Source organism: Lissotriton helveticus, chromosome 5_1 (genome assembly GCF_964261635.1).
Source record: "Lissotriton helveticus chromosome 5_1, aLisHel1.1, whole genome shotgun sequence".
In the NCBI taxonomy this organism is placed as follows: Eukaryota; Metazoa; Chordata; class Amphibia; order Caudata; family Salamandridae; genus Lissotriton; species Lissotriton helveticus.
This window is the reverse complement of record NC_136065.1, coordinates 2,009,286,704-2,009,302,689: the sequence shown is the minus strand read 5'-3', so window position 1 is coordinate 2,009,302,689 and position 15,986 is coordinate 2,009,286,704.

The window sequence follows — 15,986 nt, the reverse complement described above, 5'->3', positions numbered from 1 at the left end:
ACGTGCTCATGGAGAAAAGGCTCAAGGACAGAAACTTAAAGTGTCTGCCAAGGCTAGGAAGTAAATGTTCGAAACTCAAGGAAAAGTAACTTTCTTGAGGAAGCCGAAAGATGTGGAAGTGAAAGACAATAGGGCTTATGTGAAGCCTGGACTTTGTCAAGAATTGGAGATGACCTAATATACTTTATCGTGAACTGACACAGGACAGCCAATGAAAAGCTCGGATTTGTTTAAAAGAATGTAAAATGTAGAAAGTTTAGCTAGAAAGAAAGGTATAAAACCTGACATTAGGAGCAGGGAAAAAACTCTCGCTGCTCGTTGCTTCTCTTCTTTCCGATTCCTGAATGACGTGACATGCTGTTGGACTTTTGGCGCACGTAAGGACAGCAGACTTTAAATGATTTTTTCCTTTCTAGATGAAGTAAGAAATAGTCAGGGAAATAGATTTAGGGAAAGGAAACTTTTATTCTGCTAATATTTCATGTTTCTGAGCTTGCTTTGAAAGTGTCAGTTTATTAATTCATTTCCTTATTAAAATGCTGCTTTCTTATTTCCTTTTAAAATAAAGATTCTAAAACGTAAATGCTATTTTCTTTATGAAAAATAAAGTTAATAAAATTAGATTTGAAAAGACAAGCTGGTCTTGTTTATTCATGGTCCAGTTTCCATCAGTTGATCCAATCGCCTTAGTGGTCTGATTAATAAATAATAAATATTTTAAAACCATGGTGAAAATAAATAAACTGCAGTTGTATATAATAATGTAAATAATATGTGAGTAGTTTTGATTAATCATACCACCTGATTCAGTTGCTCAAAAATTGTCTCCTTGGTGTTATGGGCCTTTATATGTGTTTCATGATTAATGGTGAGTATTGAGGTGATAGGTAGCGTTTTTGAGACAGTTTTTCAATCAGAGCGCTGGATCAAATTTCTTGGTAGCAGAGTTACTGTTTCTATGGTAACTAGTATGTTACATGGTAATACATAGGATTAATGTCTAAAACATGTTAAGTTTGTTCAGTTATTATATATAGTCAAAAGGTTTTTTCCAGCAGTGTGAAAATTCCTGGTTTGTGCCGGCATGAGAAGTGTGACAGGTGAAGTTACACAGTGCATTTGTTCTGTTTCAAAATATTGTTATCGCCGTATATAACAAGTTTTGTGGTCGTACAGCACAAGTTTAGGGATTTTAGGTGTGTAAGGTAGAATGTATAGTGAGGATTATCTATGAAATTGTAGGTTTCGAGTATAGGGAAATATGTCCTGATTTAAAACTCACTGTGAAAAGGGTAGTAGAATTTATCTAAGCTTGAGTGAAGGATAAGAAAGCGTTGTCTATCTTATTGGCGGGTGAGGATTTCTATTAGTGGGTTAAAGTCCTACTAAAGATTTTTGTATGCATGGTTAGGGATTTTTCTGTATGAATGTGTGTAAATGAATTTGTAAAGTGCGATCGAGTGAAACTCTGAATTGTCTCTAAGGAGGTGTAAAATATCTCTGTATGTGCATTTAGAGAGAAACAAGTTCGTTATTACCTGCAAGAAGGGTAAAGTAGCCTTACTTTATCAACGAATTTAAATATTCTGTGAAAATAGTGTCGTCTATATCACGTGAAAAGAATACTTGAATGATTGGGAAAGCTATCACTTAATTTTAGTGAAACAGACAAATGGTTTGTTTTGTGGAGTTATTAACTGAATTCAATTGAAAGATTTGTAAATATGACGCTTTAAAATAATTTGTAAAGGAGGTGTTAGTTTAAGGAGTGGAGCTAGGGACAGAGAAGCTGCAGCGGTAGCATACGTCACAAGTGTCGCGCTGTGATTGGCTAACATACGTCACAGTATTCGCGCGCAGATTGGTTCATGTGACTAAGGCAAGCTTACAGCTGATTGGCTCATCCTGAAAAACAGAAATTCTATTGGTTGAGCGAAATAGTGACGAAGCTTAATTTGATTGGTTTGTTGGTAAGTTTTGCGCATGGATTGGTTGGTGTTGTGGAATAACAAGGAAGTTGTTACGATCTTTACCGAAGAAAGGGAAATTGTTCAAAAACATGGATTACTATTACATGAAGGAGAAAAAGAAGCTTTCATGGTTTCAAAAATTGAAAAACAAAATTAAACCTGACAAGAAAATTTTAACGCGGGGTGGAAGATTACTTCATAAGTACAAAACACCTGCAGCTTATATGTTGGATGAATATGGTTATCATACTTGTCTTTGGATTGAGAATTGGATGAAGTATACTGAAAATGATGGTGTATTAGCATGGCCGGAAGAGGGATCATTTAACATAGCGGTTTTGAAAAATTTAAGAGAAAAAAGAATTCAGTATGTACAGTTGCAGATGTAATTGAAGCTTCTTGTCTCAAAGGAATTCGTTCAGCTCAAGTAGCAGAATTAATTGCTTTGATTCGTGCATGCGAATTGGGAAAAGAGTTAAAAATTACCGTAGTGACTGATAGTCAATATGGTTATGTTGTAGTTCATGACTATGGCCAGCTCTGGTCTCAAAGAGGTTATTTAACTTCTGCGGGATCACCAATAAGAAGTGCACAGTTGATCAAAAGATTGATTGATGGAATTCAGCTACCAGAAAAAATTGCAGTAGTAAAGTGCACTGCACATAAAAAATATGAGTATTACATATCAAAAGGAAACTCATATGCTGACTCAATAGCAAAATTCTGTGCAAAACAAAATGTGTCAATTAATCGGGTAAAAGAAAATGAACATGTTTTGAACTCACTTATGCTAACATCTGTAGTTGAGACTTGGCAGGGAGTAAAACAGTTGCAAGATGAGGCAAATGATGAGGAGAAAAACACATGGTTAAAAGCAGGATGCAGACAAAGAGAGGAAGATGAGGTTTGGGTTTACAAAGATGACAGACCAATAATGCCAGACAGTATGATTTCTGACATGGCACGCATGTACCATGGTCCAGGGCATATTGGTAGAGATTCAATGATTAGATTATTTAGACAAACATGGTACAATCCAAAATGCAGAATAATGGCAGAGTCCCTTTGTCAAAGGTGTCTTATCTGTCAACAGATAAACCCAAATAGAAAAACTGTTGTGAGCATAGGAACAATAGGACGGGAGGGTGGTCCATTTACCAGAATACAGCTTGACTTCATTGACATGCCACCTCACAATAAACTCAGATATGTCTTGGTGATAATCTGTTTGTTTTCAAGATGGGTAGAAGCATTCCCAACACGCCACAATGATTCAATTACTGTGGCAAAATTGCTTTTGAGAGAAATCATACCAAGGTATGGATTTCCAGTGACGGTCGAGACAGATCGTGTCACACATTTTGAAAACAGATTGCTAAAATTGATTTGTGAAGCACTGGATATAAAGCAAAAATTACATTTTGCTTATAGACCAGAAGCATCAGGTGTTGTTGAGCAAGTGAATGGTACAATAAAAAACAGAATAGCAAAGATGTGCTTAGCAACAGGAATGAAGTGGACAGATGCTCTTCCACTTGTTTTGATGTCCTTGAGAAGCATTCCAGATAGAAAAACAGGATTGAGCCCTCACGAGATTCTAATGGGTAGGGTCATGAGGCAAGCATTTGTTCCAGTTGATAAACTGTTGATTGGCTGGGCAAACGATACACTTGCAAGTCCATTAATAGTGGCAGGAATCTCAACATGGGGTGACTTGTTTGTGGAAGGGGCAATGCTTTCCTGGGAACATCTAATGAGCAAGGTGGGCCCCAACCTCTCTAGACTTAAGTTTTTGCAAATATCAAGCTGGGCACAAGCACAGTCAGCTAGAGGTCCACATCGTTTCAATCCGCCCCTGGGAGAAGGTAGCCAACTGGAGGCCTCTTTGTTGGATAAAACACCTGCACCCAAGGAGGTGTCTTTTTGGTACAACCTAATCTTAGATGAAATTGATGGGCAATTCAATCTCCCTGTATCATTATGGAGTTCTTTGTTGCCTTCCTTGAATGTAAACGACTTATGGCTAACCTCCTGTAAAGTACTCTGGGACATAGTTAAACCTGCCTGGCTCCGCAGGAACCATCTTTTTACCCTTCATAGGGCCTACTACTCTCCCAAGAGACTGTCTAAATTTTCAACAGGGGAATCAGTGGTATGTGCCCGGTGTGGTTTAGCGGCAGCTTCAGAGGCACACATGTTTTATGAATGTTCACACTTGAAGTCATATTGGGATTCAATTAGCAACAAATTAACATCTTCAATTGGATCCACAGTGGCTATAGACCTTCGGCAAGTAATCTTTGGTGTAGTGGATCATGTGCGAAGTTCTGCTAACAATCTCTTGTTTTACTCTATCTTGGTCGCCCGCAGAGAAATTTGCAAGCGGTGGAAAGAGGTTTCTCCTCCATCATTGCATGATTGGTGTTCATCCATGTTACAAATTTCTAAAATGGACCTTGCCAGGGCCGGGAAACCAGAGAAAAGAGCTTTTTGGCATTTACTTGATTGGTCTCATTAGATTTGGAGCTGGGGTTTTTTTTTTCCCCCCAGGTCCGATGATTATGAAGCCATGATATACTCTCCCTGCTAAAACATCTACGCCTTTCTTTTTTGGCAAACTGGTGTTAAAAGTAATGGTAAAATCTGAACAACAGGTAATAAGGCTAAGACGTGGCTGGGTGAACGACATAGCTGAAGGGTTCTGGTAGATCAGTAGATCATTTATACCCTTACCAGTCTTTGACTGAGACAGCATGTCAATTCCCCAATATGCCATTCTTTACTGCCCATAGTTCCGACAGATTACAACCATGGTGGAGATGAGGACTAAAAAAAAAAAAAAAAAAGATAAACTGTTGAGCATTAATGATAGCATCATTATGGATTACTGCAAAAATCTATCTGATGTGGTGACTTCTGTGTTCCATCAGGTGGGAACTGAAGTAATTACAAAAGAGAAAGAACAAGTTCATGATCTGTTACCAGGAGACTGGGTGAGGACAAAAGTACATCGAAGAAGAAACTGACTAGTACCAAGGTGGCAGAAGGCAAGACAGGTGATATTAGTCACAACAAATGCAGTAAAGTATAGGGGATTTAAGAGATGGATTCATGCTAGTCACACCATACGTGTGCCTGCACCTGAAAATCCTGATGAAGGTGAAACAACAGCTGATTCAGATTCAGATGAGGAACCTGAAAGAAATCCAGATTCTGAAGATCAACAGGAAAGTCGACATCTGGAAAATTCAAATGTGAATGAAGCATTGAATTAAGAAAATGAAGAAATTGTGATACAAGATTATGAAGAAAAGGAAAATGATGAAGATCTGCTAGATCAAGAAGCAGAAAAGGAAACTGAACAAGAAGTGATCCAAGATCAAGATCAGGAGAGTATTGAAAAGCAGATTGAAAGCTCTGGAAGCAGGAACGAAAATTCTGGAACTGGTGAATTGGAAGTAATAGAGGAAGAAGAAGAAGAAATTCCAAGTACCAGCTATAAGGAAGATGTTCCTAACAGAGTGAAACTGCCGAGTAAAGAAGTACCTGAATCTAAAGAAGAATCAGATACAATAAAACTGATTATTAATGAATCAGCTGATAACACAGAAAGTGAAACAGATGAAAGTGGAGATGAATCGAAAGTAAAAAGATCAAGGAAAAGAGTTTGGAGAGTGGAGTATAATTTAGCGGAACCAAAAAGGAAATTAACAAGAAAAGGAGATAATTGGCCAAATGAAAACGAAGGCCTAAAATTTAAATTAGTGAAAAAAGCAAAAGAGCAGGTAAATGAGATCACAAGTCAAAAAGAAGAAGTCTCAAATAAGAAAAAACAAGCAGGAAAGAAAATAGAAGTGATTAACAGCAGAGTAAAAAGAGTAATAAAGCCAAACCAGAAGTACAAATCACCTGAGTGGACTTATATTATAATTCCACCAGTAGTAAAAGTAAATAGTAGTCAAAGAAATTTTGATGATGCAAGTGATAATGATTGTTTTTGTTCATTAGGAGACATAAGGTTGAAGAAATTGTGTTAGGTGACACAAGGTCGAAGAAATTGTGTTAGCTGTAAAACACATTGATGTATGACATAAGGTTGAAGAAAAGCTGTTAGAAAATAAATGTATCTGTTAAAAAAAAAGAGGAGAGTATATTTAGTAATTTTTCATTTTTCATTTTTTCTTTTGCTTGAAAGTAAAGATGCCTTATATTAATAATAATTCGAGATGCTCAATTTTCAAAAGCTGTTGCGAATTGTCTTCAATATGTGTAATCTTGATAATTTTAGTTTGGTTAATTCTAGCTGTCATTTTTCCTTTTGGAATAGATAAAGAGATGTATAAAACTAACATGACTAGTAAAGTTGTGGTTAATCATGAAAAAGTTGATAAGACTGATAAAATTATTGTACATAAACCAGAGATTCATCAAGATAGATCTGTGGGAGATTTTTCTAGTAATACCTTTTCAAGACTTTTATCTGAATATGTTAAGGTGATGGACACAAAAGACTGCTACATTTGTGTGAAGTACTCTACTTTTGTGTCTGAAGGTGTTACGTATAATATGCTTCCTCTTACTTATGGCATAACATGTAGTGTAATAGCTAGTTTGTTTTATCAAACTGGACGTTTGGAATATTATTATTCAGATTTTGATGACATTTTTGCAAATCTAAAAGTTGAAGATAGCTTGAATAAAGTGAAATATGCTAAACAGATGAGGGAATTTTTCTTAGTAACTAGTGAACTCACTTATGAGTATGCGTTTAGAAATAATTTAACATGTAAATTGAGAACAGAAGAGAAGACGTTTTTAAATATGGTGGAAGATTGGAGGGCAATTTTTAAACGAAATGAGATGATGAAACATACTAAGTCTAAATTTTGGCAGATGGAAGACGAAAAGCTTAATGGTAGAAATGAAAATGTTGCAATTCACATAGATAAACCTGTTAGTGGAAAATTGTGTATAAGAAGAGATAATACTTTGTTTAATAATTATTTTGTTGGTGCAAGTCAATGTGAAGACACTTATCGTATTATAGGGGGTTGGGGATTTAAAGGAGGCAAAGATCCAATTTTTCCTGGAATTTATTTTGTTTGTGGGAATAAAGCTTATTACAATCTCCCAGACCACTGGTATGGAACATGTTATGTAGGTTTAGTTTTTCCAAATATTTTTCATATAGATAGAAATGCAAAAGGTTCATTTGAAATTAGCAAACACCTGAATAGATTTAGAAGGGAACGCTTTACAGAAATAATGGGTGATATATTTGGTGCATTAATACCTATGGTAGGAATAACACTGAATGCAAACAAAATCAGAAAAATGTCTACAATTGTTGATAGATTGTCAACTGATACTGCAAGTGGATTTCAATTAGTAAATACAGAGCTTATTGCTATGAGAACTATGGTGATGCAAAATCGTCTTGCTCTTGACATTTTGCTGGCAAAAGAGGGTGGAGTCTGTGGAATTTTGCATGTTCAACATTGTTGTACTTACATACTTAAATATTACTGAATTACATGACGAAGTAGAACCTTTAGAAGATGAAAGTTTTTCAGAACATTTAAGTAAAAGATTTGCAACAATTAAAAACTGGTTTCAAGAGATTGGTAATTCAATTATAGGTAAAATAGTTTTTCCTTTAATAGTCATAGCTATAGTAATACTTTTGTTAAAAATTAGTTGCATGATACACAAGAGAAGAAAATATGTGATAGAAAAGAAAAGAATTTGCAAACTAAGAAAAGAAAAAGAAAAAGAAATAGAATTAGTAGAGTTTCGTAGAACTCAATATGAAAAATGCAAGAAAACAGATGAATCCAAAGTTTAGAAATACTAATATTAAGAAAGTCCAAAACATGTTCAAGGGTTGAAAATTTGTAAATTTGGGGTATTATTTGGTGATTTAGAAATCACCAGATGAGGGAGTTGATGAAGCAAGGTGAAGAACAAAATTTTGTTCAAACTTGTGAAGTTGATCTCCCATAACAAGTAATTAAATTATTAAGCATGTGGTGAAATTACTAATCAACTTAGTTTAAGAATACAATCATCAATACACGTGGGATGAACTAATGTGCTTTATGTTGCAAACGCAAAGGAAAAATAATAAACTAGCTTTGTCTATTGTCTTTGTCAGTATTAAATGAGGCTGTTTAACTAATGGCATGTGCTTATTTTGTGTGCTTATGTTATGTCTTTTCTGTGACGAAAGCTCAAGGAGTTCATGCAGTTCCTAAAGGAGAAGTAAATATAATGCTGCTTGATTGTGCTTTTGCTAGGTAACATAATTAACAGGATTAATTAGTGAAGGGGGAGGGTAACAGAATGGGTCTCAATTCTTTAATCAATTGATGTCTTGTGTTTCTTTAATTATAGTTTCCAAAGTGAGGCCTAAAGGTGGTTCAGAAAACATGGCTGACAGAGCTGCAGACGCAAAAGCTTGTCCAGAGTGAAGTCCTGGCACATGCGTAATTGTGAAGATTTTTACTGCATTGTCATCGTTAATTGAAAAAGCAGTTCTTTTGGTTGAGTTGAACGTGCTCATGGAGAAAAGGCTCAAGGACAGAAACTTAAAGTGTCTTCCAAGGCTAGGAAGTAAATGTTCGAAACTCGAGGAAAAGTAACTTTCTTGAGGAAGCCGAAAGATGTGGAAGTGAAAGACAATAGGGCTTATGTGAAGCCTGGACTTGGTCAAGAATCGGAGATGCCCTAATATACTTTATCATGGACTGACACAGGACAGCCAATGAAAAGCTTGAATTTGTTTAACAGAATGTAAAATGTAGAAAGTTTAGCTAGAAAGAAAGGTATAAAACCTGACATTAGGAGCAGGGGAAAAAACTCTCGCTGCTCGTTGCTTCTCTTCTTTCCGATTCCTGAATGACGTGACATGCTGTTGGACTTTTGGCGCACGTAAGGACAGCAGACTTTAAATGATTTTTTCCTTTCTAGGTGAAGTAAGAAATAGTCAGGGAAATAGATTTAGGGAAAGGAAACTTTTATTCTGCTAAAATTTCATGTTTCTGAGCTTGCTTTGAAAGTGTCAGTTTATTAATTCATTTCCTTATTAAAATGCTGCTTTCTTATTTGCTTATAAAATAAAGATTCTAAAACGTAAATGCTATTTTCTTTATGAAAAATAAAGTTAATAAAATTAGATTTGAAAAGACAAGCTGGTCTTGTTTATTCATGGTCTAGTTTCCATCAGTTGATCCAATCGCCTTAGTGGTCTGATTAATAAATAATAAATGTTTTAAAACCATGGTGAAAATAAATAAACTGCAGTTGTATATAATAATTTAAATAATATGTGAGTAGTTTTGATTAATCATACCACCTGATTCAGTTGCTCAAAAATGGTCTCATTGGTGTTATGGGCCTTTATATGTGTTTCATGATTAATGGTGAGTATTGAGGTGATAGGTAGTGTTTTTGAGACAGTTTTTCAATCAGAGCGCTGGATCAAAGCAGTATCAGATAGGATCACTGGGTGGGTGACTGGTTTGCAAGATTATGATTTTGAGGTAAAGTATTTACCGGGTGTTGAAAACAAAGTTGCAGATGCTTAGTCACGTCCAGTTCCAAAAGATGAGTTGTGTCAAGATGAGGATGTTGAAGATGATGAAGAGTTGGTATGTGTTATAAAAGAGAATGTGATTGACAAGGATAAATGGACAAAGGCATTACATGATGATTCTGATTTATTGGAAATTTTGAGACTTAAGATTGGTTGGAAAGCTAAGCCCAAGAATAGTGAGAACTTTAGAAATGTTGGCATGTTAAGCACCAACTTTCAAAACATGATGGTCTACTTGTTAGAGGCACAAGATTAGTTCCACCAAGCTCCATTGGGGATGAGCTAATTTCTTTAGCTCACATGGGTCATCTAGGAATTTCAAAAACCAAAGAGACATCGAGAATGCATTACTGGCGGCCAAACATGGATATGCAGGTTGAGCGTATGGTAAGAGACTGCATGGATTGTGCTTTAAGTGAGAGAGTGGCAAAACCCAAGGTACAACCAATGATTATACGGGATCGTCCGGATGGACCTTAGAAAAAAGTGAGTTTAGACATCTTGGGCCAATATTCTCGTCTGGAAGTGCATGGTATGTTTTTGTGTTGGTTGATTTTTTCCAAGGTGGCCAGAGATAGCCATCACTCGAGGCATAGAGTCTAAGCATGTGGTAATGTTCTTGGAGAAATTGTTTGCTAGGGAAGGGGTTCCAAATACACTTCTCACAGATAATGGAGTTCAACTGGTTTCAAAGGAGATGGAAGCATTTTTGGCTAGACATGGTATAAAACACAAAAAGACTTCTTTGTACCACCCGGAAACAAATGGAATGGTTGAGAGGTTCAACCGGGTTCTCAAAGAGACTATAAGGATGGCTAAGTCTGCAGGTTTAGATTGGCGTACTGAAATCTTTAAAAAGGTTAAGGTATACAGACTTTCACCACATGCCATCACCAAACGTACACCATTTGAACTGTTCAGATGCAGGTGTGCCAATATATTTGTAGCTCTGACTTGGGTCAATGAAATACAACCTAATTTATTTGCTGACAATGAAAATTGCAATTGGAAATTAGCTGAATATGGTACAATAGAATCTAGGAGAAAAAAAATTGATTTAAAGAAAAATGTTTAAAAAAAAATCTGTGAATGTGGGAGATTGGGTAATCATAGAAATCCTGTTAAAAAAACAAAGGACTATCTTCAACGTTTTTGAAACCTATTCAAGTCATCAAGATTTTTAATAATGCCCTCAAAACTGCTGATCATCGCATTTGGAATTTGAATAGGGTGGTGGTGGTTAGGAAAGACTTTGTTTCTATCTTGCCTTAAAATACTCAAGGACAGGATGATTTGGTTACAGGAAATACTCATGGTGCTCTCGTTCCACAGAATGTTCGGAAATCTTCAAGACCCTCTTATGCACCTGCTTACTTAAAAGACTTTGCGAAATAGACTTTGTGAAAATGTTTCTGTCAATTTTTATATCTTTTGGTTCATCTTTAATTTGTAAAGGAGGGGGATGTGTGGCATCTTAGTTCCTGTTGCCAGGAGCCATTAAATGTCATGCTGTCATGCCAAGAATGTTATGTTTATGGGTTTAGGCAGTTTAATCCTGTTTGTGATTCTTCCTAAATTCCTTTACTTCTTTTTGAATATACCCATATAACCATTGCGCTCTCTAATCCTCTCGCTTGTTTGGGCGGGTAAACAACCTAGGGTGGCATACGATATCCTTTCAATCCCTATGTCTGCCGGTGGGCGCACCTGATTTTCGTATCTATGCCCTACGCGCCCAGGCCAGCTTTTTACATTTTTGGATCCACCCCACCCCCTACCAGCCTCACGTCACGGTGGAGACCGACTTGGCTTTCCTCTGGCCTCTGTCAACCGCACTGTTTGCGCCCGCGGTACGTTCCTGTGCGGAGGTTGACACGGTTGAGACGCTGTATTTGGTTTGGTCTTGCCTGCGTCTGCACTCTGGTCTTTCTCTCCTCTCTGCTAACACCATGCCAATTGTTAATCACCCTGATTTCCCTGCGCTTCAGTCGTCCAGCATGTCCCGCCATGCGGCGCATTCGGGCCTCGGGACAGTGGCGGATCTGTACCTAGAAAACTCCTTTTACTCTCTTCCCGATTCCCCGGGGCTGCAAGATACACTACTATTTTATCAGCTGCACGCCACTTGCCGGAAACTGCACCTTACTTTTCCCCGGCCCCCGCCTAGCCTTCCAGCTCTAGACTTCATTTACTCCTCACCCTCGCCGCACAAGTTAGTCACCAAGCTATACGCTTTCTCCCTGGCGTCTGCTCACATATCCTCTGATCGGGCGCAGGAGGCATGGAGTGTGGACCTGGGCATGGATATATCGGAGGCTGACTGGCTTTATTCCCGAAACCAAACCAAAAAGCAGTGCCCGAGTTATCGGCTCCGCCTAATTCACTTCAAGTACTTGCACAGGCTGTACCGTACCCTTGTGCAGCTCCTTCAACTTGGGCTTGTCCCTGGTGATAACTGTTTGCGCTGTGCTGCCCCTGAGGTGGACTTCGCCCACTTGGCGTGGCTCTGAGCTAAGGTCTCTGAGTTCTGGCTGGCGGTGTGCTCCACCCTCACTGACATGACTGGCGCTATCATACAACCCGACCCCCCCTGTGCCTACTGGGATTCGTCAAGTTCTGCCCTGATGCCTCTAGCCGCCTCATCTCGATGCTATTAGTGCTTGCCAGGCACAGGGTGGCCATGTGGTGGGGCGACGTCCTGCTCCCAAGATTGGGAGTTGGCTGGAGGATGCATCCCGGTGCCAGACTCTCCTTTCTGAGTTCTGGGACTTAATGCCCGCCAGATCGTGCCCTGTTGACATCTGGGCCCAATTGGTCTCCTACATTCTCTCCCGCCCCCACCCCAGCGGCGCTTCCTCTCCTGCGCTCCCCGCTTGCCCCGGGTCTGCGGCGGCCGCCGGTACTGGTCAGTGACTGCCCCTCGCCCCTTTTCTCTCCTCCTGTGCCCTTGTTGCTTTAGCTTTCCTACTTTTTACGCTTCTCCATGTGTGCTTCCTCCTATGGAGGCTGCAACCTTGATTCTGCTAAGCTGTGTCTTTACATGACTGATTTCCCATGTTGCTGTGATTACAAGCTGTTTGTAATTTACCACATATTTTGTAATGTATCTGGTCGCTACGTGCATTATTGCTGTACGGTGTATTGTGCCTGATGTGTCTTTTTTCTTTAATAAAGATTTTTGAAAAATCAAAAAAAAAAAAAGGTGTCAGCGCCTGGAAACGGGATGTAGCAGTGTTCAGTTCAGTTCAATAAACTTTATTTCGATGATTAAAAACCATCAGAAAAATTCATTATACAAAATCATCAATTACATTTCTGAACCATGAGATATTAAAAACAAGATTTATACAGTTAAAACGTATGATATTATGTACATCAAAGCTCAGCCTCTCGTGTTTCTTAAGTTTACTGCAACTTTAACAAAACTCATAATAGAGCATAGGGTGCGCATATCAGATGCTCTTTGCAGAAAAAGTAATGCAGTTTTGGCATGGCGAAATTTTAACTCTTTAAAATATATACAAGAAATCTACGATGAGGGATTCGATAAAAGGAACATAAAAGTACAAAATGAAGGGTGTCCTGCGGAGACCTATTGTCGCAGCCGCAGGCACCCTTCTGCTCAATTGTTGAAGTAAAACCAGGCGGATAAGATATTAGGTAACAAATTGAGCACATTAAAATCTGTCTTGCTGATTATACATTAGAAATAAATAGGGTTCCATACCCTCCCCGTTACTTGCTAAGCGGTGTGCAACTACTGATGTTTTTAGTAAATCAGGATTTTGTCTGCCCAGTTCATATTTTGCTAATAACATTTTTTTGATCCGATGTTTACAGGAGGTGAATGAATGAATGAATTGAGTTTTATAGAGCGCACATAGCTGCCCTGAGGCATCCAAGCGCTAAGATTACCAACTGAGGCTTAGGTTGCTTGAGGGAAGAATATCTACCCAACTACTAATTAATGAACAGGAGCGTTTTCAGCTGTTTGCGGAAAGAAATGAGATCGGGGTTGGACCTTAGATGCTGGGGGAGAGCATTCCACAGCTTGGCCACATTATAGGAAAAAGAGCGGCCTCCCGATCTTGAATTCTTTATTTTCGGAACAAGGACCAGGTTAGCAGCGGTTGAGCGCAGCTGTCTGGCAGTATGATAGGGTGTAATGAGAGGAAGATTGGTTGCTGGGCCTAAAGACCAAAAGGCCTGATGAGCAATACAGAGTGATTTAAAATTGACTCTTTCCCTAACGGGGAGCCAGTGCAGTCTCCTTAGGCCGGACTTCACTGATGATCTGCGGGGGATTTGTAAAAGAGTCCGTGCGGCGCAATTTTGTATCAACTGCAATTTGAGTGAAGTCAGGGGCTCCCAGGTATAGAGCGTTCCCGAAATCCAACCGTGATTGGATCAGGCCCAGAACCACGGTCTTTCTTGCTTCGAAGGGGAGTAGAGGGAGGATCTTTCTGATGACTCTGAGGATGCCGAAACAGATGGCAGATAGGCTTATTGCCTGCTGGTCGAATGACAAGGACCTATCCAGCCAGATACCAAGGCTCTTAATGGTATCTTTAGGTGCCGGGGCAGGTCCTAAGCAGGGTGGCCAAAGAGTGTCGATAGAAGATGGTGCAAGACAACCTAAGAGCATGAGCTCAGTCTTGTCTCCGTTGAGTTTGACACTCATTCACAAAAGGAGCCTAAGAGGGAAACTGCGACAGAGACAGGCCGCCCCCCACTCACAACACTATCAACAACAAGGGCCTTCCCTATAATGCTATGGGATGTGCATCCCTAGATCAATTGTTTCACTTTTACTATTAAACAAACCCAGGGTCGACTTCACCCTTCAAGCCTGCTGCGCTGCTAGCGGTCGCATCGCTATACTGCCGTGTATCTAAAATCGTGTTTGTGTGTGTGTAAGTCTCCCGGTCGGTGCCAACTGTTTCCTCCACCCTCCTACTGTGAAAAAAGGGGAGGGGGGGTTGACAGAGCCTCACGAAGCAACACCCAGGGGGAGATTTTACAGACTGGTACTCGCCTGAATCCCCACTTATCATCATCAGCGTCTGTCAACCCAAACAGAAAGGGGATAAACGGTGTGCAAAGAAATCAAAAACCATATGTGTGACAAAGTTTAGAATGACCCGTATGAAATTAAAAAGAGCTGTGCTAAACTGGCAACTATATCTTTATTCTTTGCTGTTCGCTCGCTCTAATAAAAAACAAAAACTGACATGTTTCATCACCATTCCTACTTTACCGGTGATTTCTTCAGGGTTTTGTTCGGGTCAGCGTGTAATTTGCACCTCTGGATTCTCCATGTATTAAACCTGTGTAGAACGGGAGAACAAACACAAACACACACACTATGTACTCTCTGTGTCACTCCATCTCCACCGTAATTCTGGTAAAATGTTAAAAGTGAATCAACTTGGAAGCTGATTCTTTCACTCGAAAGTCTTGATGACTGTCTTTATACTTTACCAGGTGGCCTCTCTTTTTCAGCCTACCGGCCCCCGTAGGTGAATCTGTGTTAAGGGAGTCCCCCTAAAACGTTAGCGGGTCCCGTGTACCGCTATGAGGTCGGTATCTATAGAGGAGAAAGCGCAACAGTGACCTCTCTGCAAATCATACTCATATATTTTGCCCTAGATAGTAGCAGTGTCGTCGCTTGTTAAATCAGTACTCCGCAGTCTCTGATTCTTAACGAAGTGCTTCTTACTCCTGCTCTCACGGTTAACTTCAAGAGCCCCTGCCCCCATTGCTGCTCTAGTTAAATGTGGCAACACTTCGATTCAGAGGGTTCTGTGATTCGCCTAGTTAACGCGCGGCCCTCAATGCATTTGAGACAAGACTTGGTCATCCAGCTTTTGACCATCTCCAGGCAGCCTGCCAGATCCACAATCGAGGTCGGATCCCTGAACAGTATCTGGTGATCTATGCTCCCTAGTGTGTCCTTGACATAATTTAGCCATGGGATTTGAAGGCACTTATCTTTTTGTAGACAGTCTTTGACTATTATCCTGCTTAGCTCCGCTTTCGGATTTACCCAGAGTCGGAGCCAAGTCAAGATAGGTCTCACCTTTATCTGGTCAGTGATATATGGAATCCTAAGCTTAGTGTGTGCAATTGCTGTTGGGATACTCTGCGGTGTCTTCAAAATCCTACGTAGGAATGTATCTTCCTCTACTTGTAAGTGTCTTACATCCCTAAAACCCCAGACCTCTGCCCCGTACATGGCCTTGGCGGTACTTACCGCTCTGTATAAAGTCATTACTTGCTCTGGTGACCAGCAACCCAGCCTGCGGGCAAAGTTTAATATAGCACCGTTTGCTGAAACCAATTTTCTACACCTTTCCTCAATTAAGGAATCAAACTTGATCTCCCCATCGAATAGCAGACCCAAATATGAGAAGGTGGTAACG